The sequence below is a fragment of the Carassius auratus genome, chromosome 28 (assembly GCF_003368295.1).
Source record: "Carassius auratus strain Wakin chromosome 28, ASM336829v1, whole genome shotgun sequence".
Classification (NCBI taxonomy): Eukaryota; Metazoa; Chordata; class Actinopteri; order Cypriniformes; family Cyprinidae; genus Carassius; species Carassius auratus.
The window spans coordinates 24,644,562-24,656,532 of NC_039270.1; the positions used below are offsets into that span (position 1 = coordinate 24,644,562).

The following is an 11,971-nucleotide window of genomic DNA, read 5'->3' on the forward strand; positions in this document are numbered from 1 at the left end:
TTGTGAAAACCTTATTGCCTGTTAAACAGACAGCTAATCTTGCTGAAACAAATGCATCCGAGGAAGACAAAATAAAAGCAATGATGTCTCAGTCCAACCATGAATATGACCCAATCCAGTAAGTATGCCATTCAAGACTTTTACTGTTGTTTTAAAATACTATTGGTGTAAATTTTAACAAAAATCTCTTCATTAGTTATGCAAAGAAGCTTGTTGGTCCACCTCCCCCAAACTACACATGCTTTCGTTGTGGAAAAACTGGACATTATATCCGAAACTGCCCAACCAATGGGGTAATTGGGTTTTCATTACCACAGCTGCTTTTACATGACAATTGTTTTGAGCTTGGAGATGATTGCTTCAACTGTTTGCTTATGTAACATTTTTTACCAGTAGTATGCTCATTTAGTCAGAGAAGAAATTTAATCTTGAATATCAACTGTGCGTTAGCAGGATCGAAGTTTTGAAGCTCCCCAACGGATAAAGAAAAGTACAGGAATTCCTCGGAGTTTCATGGTGGAGGTTGATGATCCAAACAGAAAGGGAGTCATGTTGACCAACAGTGGAATATATGCCATTCCTACTATTGATGCGTGAGTATACTTGACCTTGCTGTATGTGATTGTTGCAGGATCATATTTTTCACCTTTTGCAATTTTACAAAACCACAATGGGTAGTGGCCTCAACATGTCAGTTCTGCTGATGATATTGTGCTTTCTGTGTTTAGTGAGGCCTATGCCATTGGAAAGAAAGAGAAGCCACCATTCTTGCCCCAAAATCAGTCTTCATCCTCAGAGGAAGAAGATCCAGTACCTGACGAGCTGCTCTGTTTGATCTGCAAGGATCTTATGACAGATGCGGTGGTTATCCCCTGCTGTGGAAATAGCTACTGTGATGAGTGTAAGTGTCTGTATAAAACAAATATTAAAAAAAAAAAATTAGATTTTTGCCCTTTTAAAGCTTACACAGTCTTTTGGCTGCAGGTATTCGATCGTGTTTGCTGGAGTCTGATGAACATGTTTGCCCAACCTGCAAACAATCTGATGTATCTCCTGATGCATTGATCGCAAACAAATTCTTGCGCCAAGTAAGAAGTCCCTATGTTAATTTTATTTTGTTGTGACTTCACTTCTAAGTTAATAGTAGAACATTAAGACAACTCATTCTTTCCAACCTCAGGCAGTGAATAATTTTAGGAATGAAACTGGATATACCAAGAGGATTCGAAAAGTTGCAGCTGCTCATCAAGCAACTGCCCAAGGAGCCCAAACGCAAGCTCCTGCCCAGCGGCCACCTATGAGACTGGCAACCTCACGCCAGCAGGACCCTCTGATGGCCAATGTTCCAAGCTCAGCAGCTGATAGCACCCCTCCCCAAAGCACACCTGCTGCCCCTTTATCTCCTGTTCGCACTCATCAGCCCTCCAGCACCCCACCGTCTTCTAGCAGCTCCACTGTAAACAGCAGCAGTGCACCTGCAGCATCGAACTATAGCCCTGTGGTGAACTCTCCTCAGCACTCTACTAAGCAGGATGACCCTCCTTCATCTAAGTAAGTAATTTCCCAGCATTTCTAGAACTTAAGAGGATCCACTGGTTCTGTAAAACGTGAAATACTGGATTCAAATTTGTCTTTCCACCCAGGGAACCAGAGGTCCCAGCATCAACTGTTGTGCCTTCATCAGACACTGCTGCCTCAACAACTTCCATTCCGAAGGTATTAACTTTTTCTATCCTTTATATTTGTTAATTCAAGAGAATTACATGTACTTATAAAGCAATATCACATGGGAAAGAGTAGTTAAGATTAAATATGGATACATCCTTTAGTACAATTTAGTATTTTTTTTTCCTCCGCCCCAACCCCCCCCCCCCCCCCCCCTTCTATTTGTTGTTTAGGGATACCATGTCCCAGTAATTGGGAAGCCGAATATGCCTCAGCACCACATGCATAGATCAGGTAATGCATAAATAATATTAGCACAATTTCAGGTGTTTTTTCTGTGGACTTGGCCAATCTTAATATTTAAGATTTTGTTTTTTTAGGACAGTCAAGGGCTAGTGGACCAAGGCCGTCTGGAAGCCGTCCTGCATGGGATCAGTAAGTATTCTGAAGTTTATTCTTAAAAGATTGAATTTTCGTCCAAAAGAGACAGATTCTTCACTATTTATCCTATCAGGTCCTCAAGTAGAGGGAGAGCTCCTAGTGAACGACCACCTAGTGAACGACCACCAAGAACACAGCCTCCCCCATTACAAAACCTTCCTCCTGTAGCCCCTCCAGTGTATGTGCCTCCTGCTCTTTTTCCTCCTCCTCCACATCCTATGCCTCAGCCACCTGGTGGTGTTCCACAGCAGTTTCCTATGCAGTATCCTCCAGGACAACAGCCTCCCCCTCCCTACAACATTCCACCACCTTTATTTCCACCTGTCCCACCAAATGTAACTGGTCCATGGGTACCTCCTGGTGCACAGCCACCTATAGCGAACCCCATCTCTACTGTTCCAGCAGCACCTTTTCTATCCAAGGAGGAGTTTTACCGTCAGCAGCGTAGACTGAAGGAAGAGTAAGTAGTTCTTACATATAATTAAAGGGTTACTCCACCCCAAAATTAAATTTTGGAACGACATGGGGCTAAGTGATTAATGACAATTTTCATTTGTGGGTGAAACAACTGTTTAAGAAAGATATATTTAATTTAGGACTGCGAGATTATGACAAAAATAATTGTTGATTATGTCTTTGAAATTGTAATTGCGATTTATTAATTATGATTAAATTAATATTTGCATCTTTGTTTGAAGCAACTGCATGCCATATTTTTCTATGAAAATAAAGCTGAAAACACTAACTGAAAAACTTATATTGCTTTTCTAAAGTATTAAGCCTCAAATGTCAACTATACTTTGTATTAGTTTCTACTTTAAATAAAAAGGTAAAAATATGCTTGGTATTATAATGTTATACTAAAATTAAAACAATGGAAAAATCCTTAAGATAACATGTATAAAGAAAAAAAACATCTTAAGCATGCAGAATAATATAAGTGGATTAATTGCTGCTTTGAACAATTATGTAATTGTGGCATCTGTAATTTTAATCGCGACTAGAAATTCTATTAATTGTGTAGCCCTAATTTGTTTAAATTGTTAGTTTGCTCATTCCTCGTTATGATGGTGATTTTGATAGTAGCATCATATTTTGTGTTTTTGATGGTTACTTTTGAATCATTGCATTTGTATCATTGTTCTTGCCCCACTCATAATCATGTATGTTGTTATGAATTACCAAATTTTAACTGCAACGTTTTATTTTTTTTCTGTCTTTGACAAATAGTTCCCAATGTCGATTCGTTACCAGGGAGAAGTCTTCCAAACTTGAGGAATTTACGAATGACTTTGCCAAAGAACTTTTGGAGTACAGAAAGATCCAGAAGGAGAGAAGGCGATCCTATTCTAGGTTAGGAAAATTGACAGGTGTTCGCCACCAAAATGTCATTTTTGATGGACAACATATCATCAACTTAACTCTCGCTTACCTTTCTTTTGCAGATCAAAATCTCCTTACAGGGATTCCTCCTACAGTGGCTCATCATATTCGTATTCCAAATCCCGCTCTCGGTCCAGATCACCACGCTCCTACTCTCGGTCAGTTTCCCGATCTCGGTCAAGATCCCGCTCACGCTCTCATTCCCGATCACGCTCCTACTCTCGCTCACCATACTCCCGCAGGGGCCGAGGTCGAAGCCGTAGCTATCGATCTAGGTCACGCACTCCAACATATCATCGCTCCCGCAGTAGATCACCATCATACAGGGGTCGGGAAATGAGTGGAATGGGAAGTGGAATCTATCGTTCCCGCTCTAGATCCCCACTATATAGGAATCACAGTCCCAGCAAGAAACTCCCACCCCCTTCTCAGACTGAGGGTGAGCGCAAATATGCAGGTAGGTACAGAGAGCTCCCTCCTTATGATCCTAAGGAATATTATGGCCGCAACATAGACCAAAGTGACCCCTATGAGAGAGAGCGATATCGAGAGTGGGAGAGAGAGTACAGGGAGTGGTATGATAAATACTTCAAGAACTACAACAATCCACCAAGTAGTCAAATGCGAGGCCGTGCTACAGGCAACAGAGACCCCTATACCCCTGAGCGTTTTGCTCCTCCCCGACCAAGGGAAAACTCCCCCTACAGCAGGGGGCGTCGGGAGGATTATCCACCACCACCTCAGAGCCACGGTGTCCACCAAGAAGCAGAGGTTCCATGACATACCAAGAGAAGTGTGCTGAGAAGTATGGCCAGCTTCATGTCAACACCACTGGAGCAGGAAGAGGACTTAACAAAGAGTTTCTAAAACCTCTTAAGGACCGAGAACCCAGTGGCAGCACTGCTGCAGACCCCAAGTCTATGAAGCATAAAAAACATCGCAAAAAGAAGAGAGAAGATAGTGACCTCTTCAGTCACTCTGACTCTATGGATGAATCCAGGAAAGATGATCGTAAAGAAGATTCCATGCTGATGAATTCAAGTCGTGATGCCACACCTGTCAGGGATGAGCCCATGGATAGCTCTACAGTGCCCTACAAGACTACTCCTGTAAAAGAGAAGAAAGAGAAGTCAAAAAGTAAAACTGACAAAGTTAAACGAAAGTCTGAAATCAGTGGGCAGAAGAAGGAAACATCAGGAAAGATGACAAAACCTGCTAGAGAGAAAGAATCTGATGCATCACAAGAAAAAGTGGCTCCCACTGAACCAGCCATTAAGAGAGTCAAAGATGAACCATCCCACAAATCTGAACCAAGCAAACCTCAATCTTCAGAGTCCAAACTCATGCTCCCACGCAAGTTGATGCAGTCTAGGCCCATCAAACACCATCAGGAGGTAAGGCCCATCAAAGACGAGCTCAAAAGCAAGAAAGAATTGATGAAAGACCCTCTAAAGCCAGATAAAATTCCTGTTAAAGATGGGAAGGTCCCCCAAAAAGAGCTAGAGAAGCCTGTGAAAACTGAGGTGAAGATGCCTGCTAGGACAGTTGATACTAAACAGGATAAGAAGAAACGGAAAGATGACAAGCCACCTGTGAAAGACCTAGATGTTCCTCCATTTAAAATAGCAAAAATAGAAGTTGATGTGGCTAAAAGCTCTCCAAAATCTAAACCCAGACTGGAGAGTGAAAGGCCAATTGAAAAGGAGAAAGTAGCTATTCCGTCTCTGATGGACATTAAGCCAGAGCCTGTAAGAAAGATTAAAATCAACAGGGAAATTGGCAAGAGAATATCTAGCATTGATCGGCCACTTTCAGCTGAGGACTCTGGTCATGCCACAGGAAAGGGCAGACTGGACAAGTCTAGAGGAAAATTGAGGAGGAAGGTTCATGCTCCCGATGGGTCAGGGTCCATATTGGTTGATTACACCAGGTAAGATGATTTATATATTAAAGTACTTGTCAACTTTTTTTTTTTTAATCTGTACCGTCAACTTATTCATATTTGTTGTGTTTGGTAGCACCAGTTCTACAGGTGGAAGCCCCATCAAAAAGCATGAAGACAAGCTTGACCTAAAGAAGACTGTGGTGAAGACCCTGGAGGAATATACCAATGACAGCTCCACCCCTGCTGAGGATGAAATTGTCATGATCCAGGTGCCCCGTTCCAAGTGGGAAAAGGAAGACTATGAATCTGAGGACGATGAATCTAAGGTTGCCACCAGAACAGGCAGCATCAACACATCCAGATCGGCTCCTATAGGGGAGAACACTGAAGTGAAATCAGCTGGCAAAGAGTCTCCAGATGCTGACAAAACTCTGCCAGTCTCCAAAGAGGCAGACGTCAAACCTGCCATGGACTCCACATTTGGTGATAAGGAGAAAGATACTGTCAAAGAGAAAGATGGAGAACGAGACCGAGAGAAGGAAAAAGACCGCAGCAGCACTGCAGATCGTGAGACAGCTGATAAAAGGAAACCTAGTGTACCCAATCAGGAAAGAGAGCGTGCACAGGAAAAGGGCAGTGACCATGGCAGTGAACGAAGCTCTTCTTCCCAGTCCTCCAGAGATAGGCAAGCTGACAAGCCAGAACCTACCTCTAGAAAACCAGCAGGAAAGGAGTCAACTACAGGCATCCCCACTAGAAAAACAGAACATCGAGATGATGCAAGAGACCACTTAGGGAATAGATCAAAAGATGAGAGAAATCCAATCAGGAGGAGAGTATCGCCCTCCCCGCCACCAAGGGTAAAGGACTTAAACACAGACTCTGGAAGAAAAACTTTTGAGGAAACTCCAGAGTCACAAAGTCCAAGTAGGAATAAGAGAGTATCATCGCAGAATGCCCCAGAGGACCACAAAGGAGACTGGCCATGCACTAAGGAGATCCAGGGTTCTAGGCATTCTGACGTACGTCCCGCAAAGGACCGGGAACACAGGACTCCTCATAGAGCTTTGACTCCAGAGCCTAGAACTGATGCAGAGAAAGGTGGCGCACATGGCGACCACATAAAAATCCCATCTACACGCTCCACGAGACTGTCCTCAGATTTAGCACGGGAAACAGACGAGGCTGCGTTTGTCCCTGACTACAGCGAAAGCGACAGTGAGACCTCAGACATTGACAGCAAAACAGAGCAGAGAGGGCGAGAGAGGGACAGCAGTGGCAGCCAGAGTCCGAGCCCATCTGGCAGCCACGGACACAGCAGCAGCCCCAGCTCTCCCGGCAGTCAGGACAGCAAAAAGAAGAAAAAGGACAAAAAGGAGAAGAAGGAAAAGAAGAAACACAAGAAGCACAAAAAACACAAAAAGCATAAGAAACATACGAGCAATGAGTCTGAATCAGAGCTCAAAGGACAGAAACACAAACATAAGAAAAAGAAGTCTAAAAAGAGCAAGGACAAAGATGACAAAGAAAAAGATGAGAGTGAGAGAGATGAACAAAAGGCAAAAGTGTGTGTTTAATTCATTTTAGGTTTAACCATTTGTTTGATTTACTCATCTTTAAGTAGCATTGAAAAATAAAAAATATTGTTCTGCAGAGTTTAAGTACTGTTCAGAATTCATTGTTTGCGATTTCTCAATGGTTAACAACAATTTTTTTTGACCACGCTAACCTCTCCCCGCCAATGTAAGAGAGTAATAAAGGTTATTTTATTTTGGCTTCTGAATTTTCATGAATGGTTTGGTTCTCATTTAAAATTGTTGCAGATTCTAAGTACATCATGGTGTGGCAATTGTAGAGGAAGCACTTTAGAAATGTGAATGTGATTGCAGAATTTGCAAAGAGTTGCAAAAGCCCAGTTTGTACCTCATCTCTTGTGTGTTTAAGTTGGAGAGAAACATATCATTATGACAGTATGATAATATTGTTACAGAGGTAACAGGAGAGTTGCATCCAGCCATTGGGGCAATCTGATTTACAAAGTGTTTTTGCACTGTGAATATTTCCTCTACTCTTTTGTTTTATTCTAATTCACCTTCATAACAGTAATTTAAATTATCTGCTGAAATGGAATTGCATATGTTCTGAAGGTAATAAATTTTTTTCAGGAAATATAAATGGTTTCTGATGTTGTTTATTTTCATGCATTGGTAATAAAGATTACTTGGGAACTAGTTGTCTTTTTCAATAAAAGTTAATCATTGTACATGTACTTCACCAGTACCAACTATTACATTTTTGGAAGTGTTTAAGTTTAATATTTAATTGTTCTATATGTACTTGTAATTGGTTAGGTGCTCCCTTTTTTTTCCTTTTTTTATCAATGGTGCTACACACATCTGATGCCATATCCTCTTTTGAATCCTAACCGATTCAAGCTAATGATTATTCTTACAAATTTAAAAGGAAGTTTTAAATGTTTGTGGCCTTTGAAACTTTCTACCACCAAGGCCAATTAACTTTCACTGTAAGTGCCTTACTATACTGTACTTAAGCTTTTATTTATATTTTAAGGAAGAATCTGGCATGTGTTGGCTTAGATTTTTTTTTTTTTTTTTTTTATCGTAAATTACAGTTTTGTTTGACCTACCACTTAAAAAAATTAACCAGGAAAACAGTTAAGAATCACATCTTTTCACGACTTCTGTGATGCTTCTTCTGATAGAATCTTATGTGGTTTTCCTTTCCGTATAAGAGGGAATTGCCATGTTTGTCAAATTCCCCAATGTCTAATTAATCTCTTCCCTTATATTTTTGATCATAAATGTACATAAAAAGTGGTATTTTCAAATTTAATGAGTTTGGAAGTGTTTTAAATTGTTGTACAATAATATTACTGTTAGTATTTCATAATCCAGAATATTTGATAAATGTTGCGTATACTGATGTTTTCATTTGAATGTTGTCCCAAAGGGTGGCCTCAGGAAATTGTAGAATACAATGCAAACCAGCACCAAAAGTAGATGCGTTGGTCACAGTGTGAACTACAGAATCTACCTTAATATACGTTGATTTAAGTTAGATATACGCGTTTAGTCTTTCTCTTTTGATAAAAACGAACAAAAAGTGGTAACGACTAAACACATTTTTGACCAATCAAATGTTCTCTGGAACGAAACGTTTTATCCGTTTATTACCTACAACATGGTTGCGTTTCCTCCGTCAACCACTTGAGGACGTCAGATATATTTGTACGCACTACAAAAAGAAAATACAAAAACCCGAAATGCAATAATCCTAGTTTTGTGCGGGAAATCAATCTGGAACCCAACAGGAATATTAAACAGAAACAAACAAAAAGCCTACAGGGCTCCTGTAATCAAGAGTTGCATATACGATGACTGCAGCATATAGGCCTAGGCCTGCCTGAAAGTGTGGGAATGTAAAATTTAGGATTTATAAGTTAGTTTCTGTAAGGCTTGACTAGAAAAACCCATTCCCGCTGGATTAATTCATTTAAACCCAGATGATGAATACAATTGATAAAACGGATACCTCGTCGTTCCTCGTCCGTGCAGGAGAGCAGCTCCCCCTCACGCCGTTTCTTTTATGCGATATAACCACAAGAGGTCGTTCAAGGTTATTCGGGCCGGGAAGAGGTGGCCACCCCACTGAAGCAGCATCTGGTTGAGAAGTTCAGAGCTTAGTCAAGTATTCAAGGTTTGCTTTTCATCCTTAAAAGCACATTTCAATCATATTTGCTCTCTTAGTTGGGCAAATATAAAGAGCAAAAGGCAAGTTCGGTTTAAGCCAAATTGATGAAACAAAGATGGTGCTTTACACGTTGACAACAACAAGAAGCCATATTGAGGTTATTATTGACTTATTATTTTAATATTGATTCTAATTTGATGCCCGAGCTCTCTTATCAGGTAAGTTATCCAAAATCAAAAATATTTCCTAAAGAACTGCAATATTTCAAATGCAAGAGACAAGAACGTTTTATATTTGAAACATTCAAACAGTGCTAATAAAAAATAAATAATTCTCCTATGTGACCCTGGACCACAAAACTTATACAGTCTATGGTCATAAGTAGCACACAACCAAAAATACATTAAGTGGGTCAAAATTATACATTTTTCTTTTTTTGGCAAAAATTATAGGATATGAAGTAAAGATCATGTTCCATGAATATATATATATATATATATATATATATATATATATATATATATATATATATATATATTCAGGTGAACAACTGTAAAAGTGATTTTCTCAGTATTTAGATTTTTTTTTTTTTTTTGCGCCCTCAGATTCCAGATTTTCAAATAGTTGTTTCTCAGCCAGATATTGTCAAATCCTTACAAACATAAAATCAATGGAAAGCTTATTTATTCAGCTTTATGATGATGTATAAATCTCAGTTTTAAAAAATGGATAATTATGACTTGTTTTGTGGTCCAGGGTGGCATATTACCTATGCTATCCTATCCTATTCTATTATCTTCAACAACAACAAAAGATACTGTGCTAGACTAACTGAGATTTGTCACAGTACTTGTACACTGTTGCTCTCTCCTTGGTCTGATTGCTTCTATTGTCCTCCTTATTTGTAAGGAGCGTCTGCTAAAGCGTCTGATTAAATGTAAATGTATATTGTGTTAAATGAAACAGTAAACATGATCACAAAAATCCATCAGTTGGTACTTGGCTGAAAAGAGAGCATTCCTTTGGTGATTTGGCACAGTGTTAATGGTTGGCTCCGGCATATTATATTTCCTGTGTGTGTCCTCACAAGAGGGTTTGCCCCTTCATACTGTTGCTTCCAGTTTTTTCCAGTCTCCCCCTGCCGCCATGTCTGGCACTGCTTTCAGTGTGCTGAGTGTGCTAATCTGCTAAAACCTGCTGCCATACACCGCGCTCTGGAAGTCCCTTCTGCTGGATGCCAGGTAAGGGCAAACCCTTCACCCTTATGCCTACATACATGCACATTCATAGGGAAATAAGGCTGGCAATGGATATGGGCCCATTACTCTTTTTGCATACAAGGGTATTATACATAGTTAGTACGAATAATACGGTGTGAGATGCAAGAATACAGGGCAACTTTGCCCGTTTACCAAATGGTGCAGTTGGTGTGTTTCTGTTTGTTTTGAAAGGTTGTCCAGGATTTGGCATTAGGTGCTGAATTAAATAGATAATTTTTGGTTGTGTCAGAGGTTAACTGGCTTGATGCTTTTTAAATGTAATTATTAAACAAAGATGCTGCTAAAAGAATAGCCAAATGATTATGTCAGTCCAATTATATAGTAACGCAATCTTCACATAAAAGTATGGCTTAGAGTTATATTGCTAATAAATATTAAAGCTTTAGCTATATACAGTGCCGTCCAAAAGTTCACACTGGAATTTTTCTTTTTATTCAGATTTCTCACTCTGTCTGTGTTTTGGCACTGTGTCCAGGCTCCATGCCAAGTCTGCCTTATTAAAATGAAGCATATGCAGATCTGTCTTGTTTATGCTGATTGTGAAGCTTATTTGTTGTGTCTGGTCTTTAGCAATTGGTGAATGTGCGAGTATGTTTTTAAAGGTGCATGTTTCTGTTTTCCATTACTCTCCTGTCAGGAAATCTCTGCTGAATATGTGTCTTTGCATGTATTTTCAAGGCAATCCCATCTTTGATGATCGAATGCTTTGAGATTGCTTGTGGGGAGATGCTGCTTTGCTTACATTGCCTAATGTGTTTTCATTTGTCTTGCGATTGATTCATTCATCAGTTTTGTGCCTTTGCCAATCGGGTACCTGCAGCTTGTCCCTCCATTTACTGCATCAGCACCGCTACACGTGCCAAAGTCGATCTGTATTGTGCATTACTATACCAGAACATCCTCTGGCAAACATGGAGGTTCACAAGAGCTGGTTACTCACATGACTCAGAATACAGCAGCGTCTTTAATGAGTGAGTCTGGTCTGGCCCTAGAGCTCTGCAGGGCTCTCCGCTCACCTGGCACAGACACACAGATTCAGTGCCAGTATCTTTGTTCTGGTAGCCTCCATATGTTTGGCCTGTCAGATGCTTAAAATATTCCACATACTGGCAGTAACTCTGTCTTTATCATGTTTTCAATCTAACCCTCACAAGAGACGAAAAAATGCACATGGGATTGATTTTTTTTCTGAATCCAGCAACCAATTATTTCAGGGTTAAACTACTTTTAATTCAACTAATTATTACCCAACAAAACAAGAAAGCCGACTGGGAAAACTAATTAAACATAATTTGCCAAAGGAAAGCCTTACATGTATTGTTGCAGAAGAAAGATATCAGCTGAATTTACTCACTGATTTCGAGTATATTCTAAAGCAATAAACCCAATTATATAAATCCCCTTGAAGGTAATAATTGTTCTTCTAGTCACTACTGTGACATTGTCACTTTCACAGTCCTTACACAATCTGTCAAGGGCATCTGTAATTGAGCTTACTTTTCAAACAGAACACAACTGACGTAATACGTCAGCAGATTTTACAATTCACCTCAATAGTACTATATACCAAAGGAATGGCATGATTTTTTTTTTTTTTTTTTGAAAA

The 11,971-nt window shown here is 39.9% G+C and overlaps 1 pseudogene; it reads left to right on the plus strand.

Annotated features, from left to right (window-relative positions):
* LOC113047297 (E3 ubiquitin-protein ligase RBBP6-like) overlaps window positions 1–7,605 on the plus strand; it is a 17,003-nt pseudogene extending 9,398 nt beyond the window's left edge.
* Window positions 7,606–11,971: the final 4,366 nt, after the last annotated feature.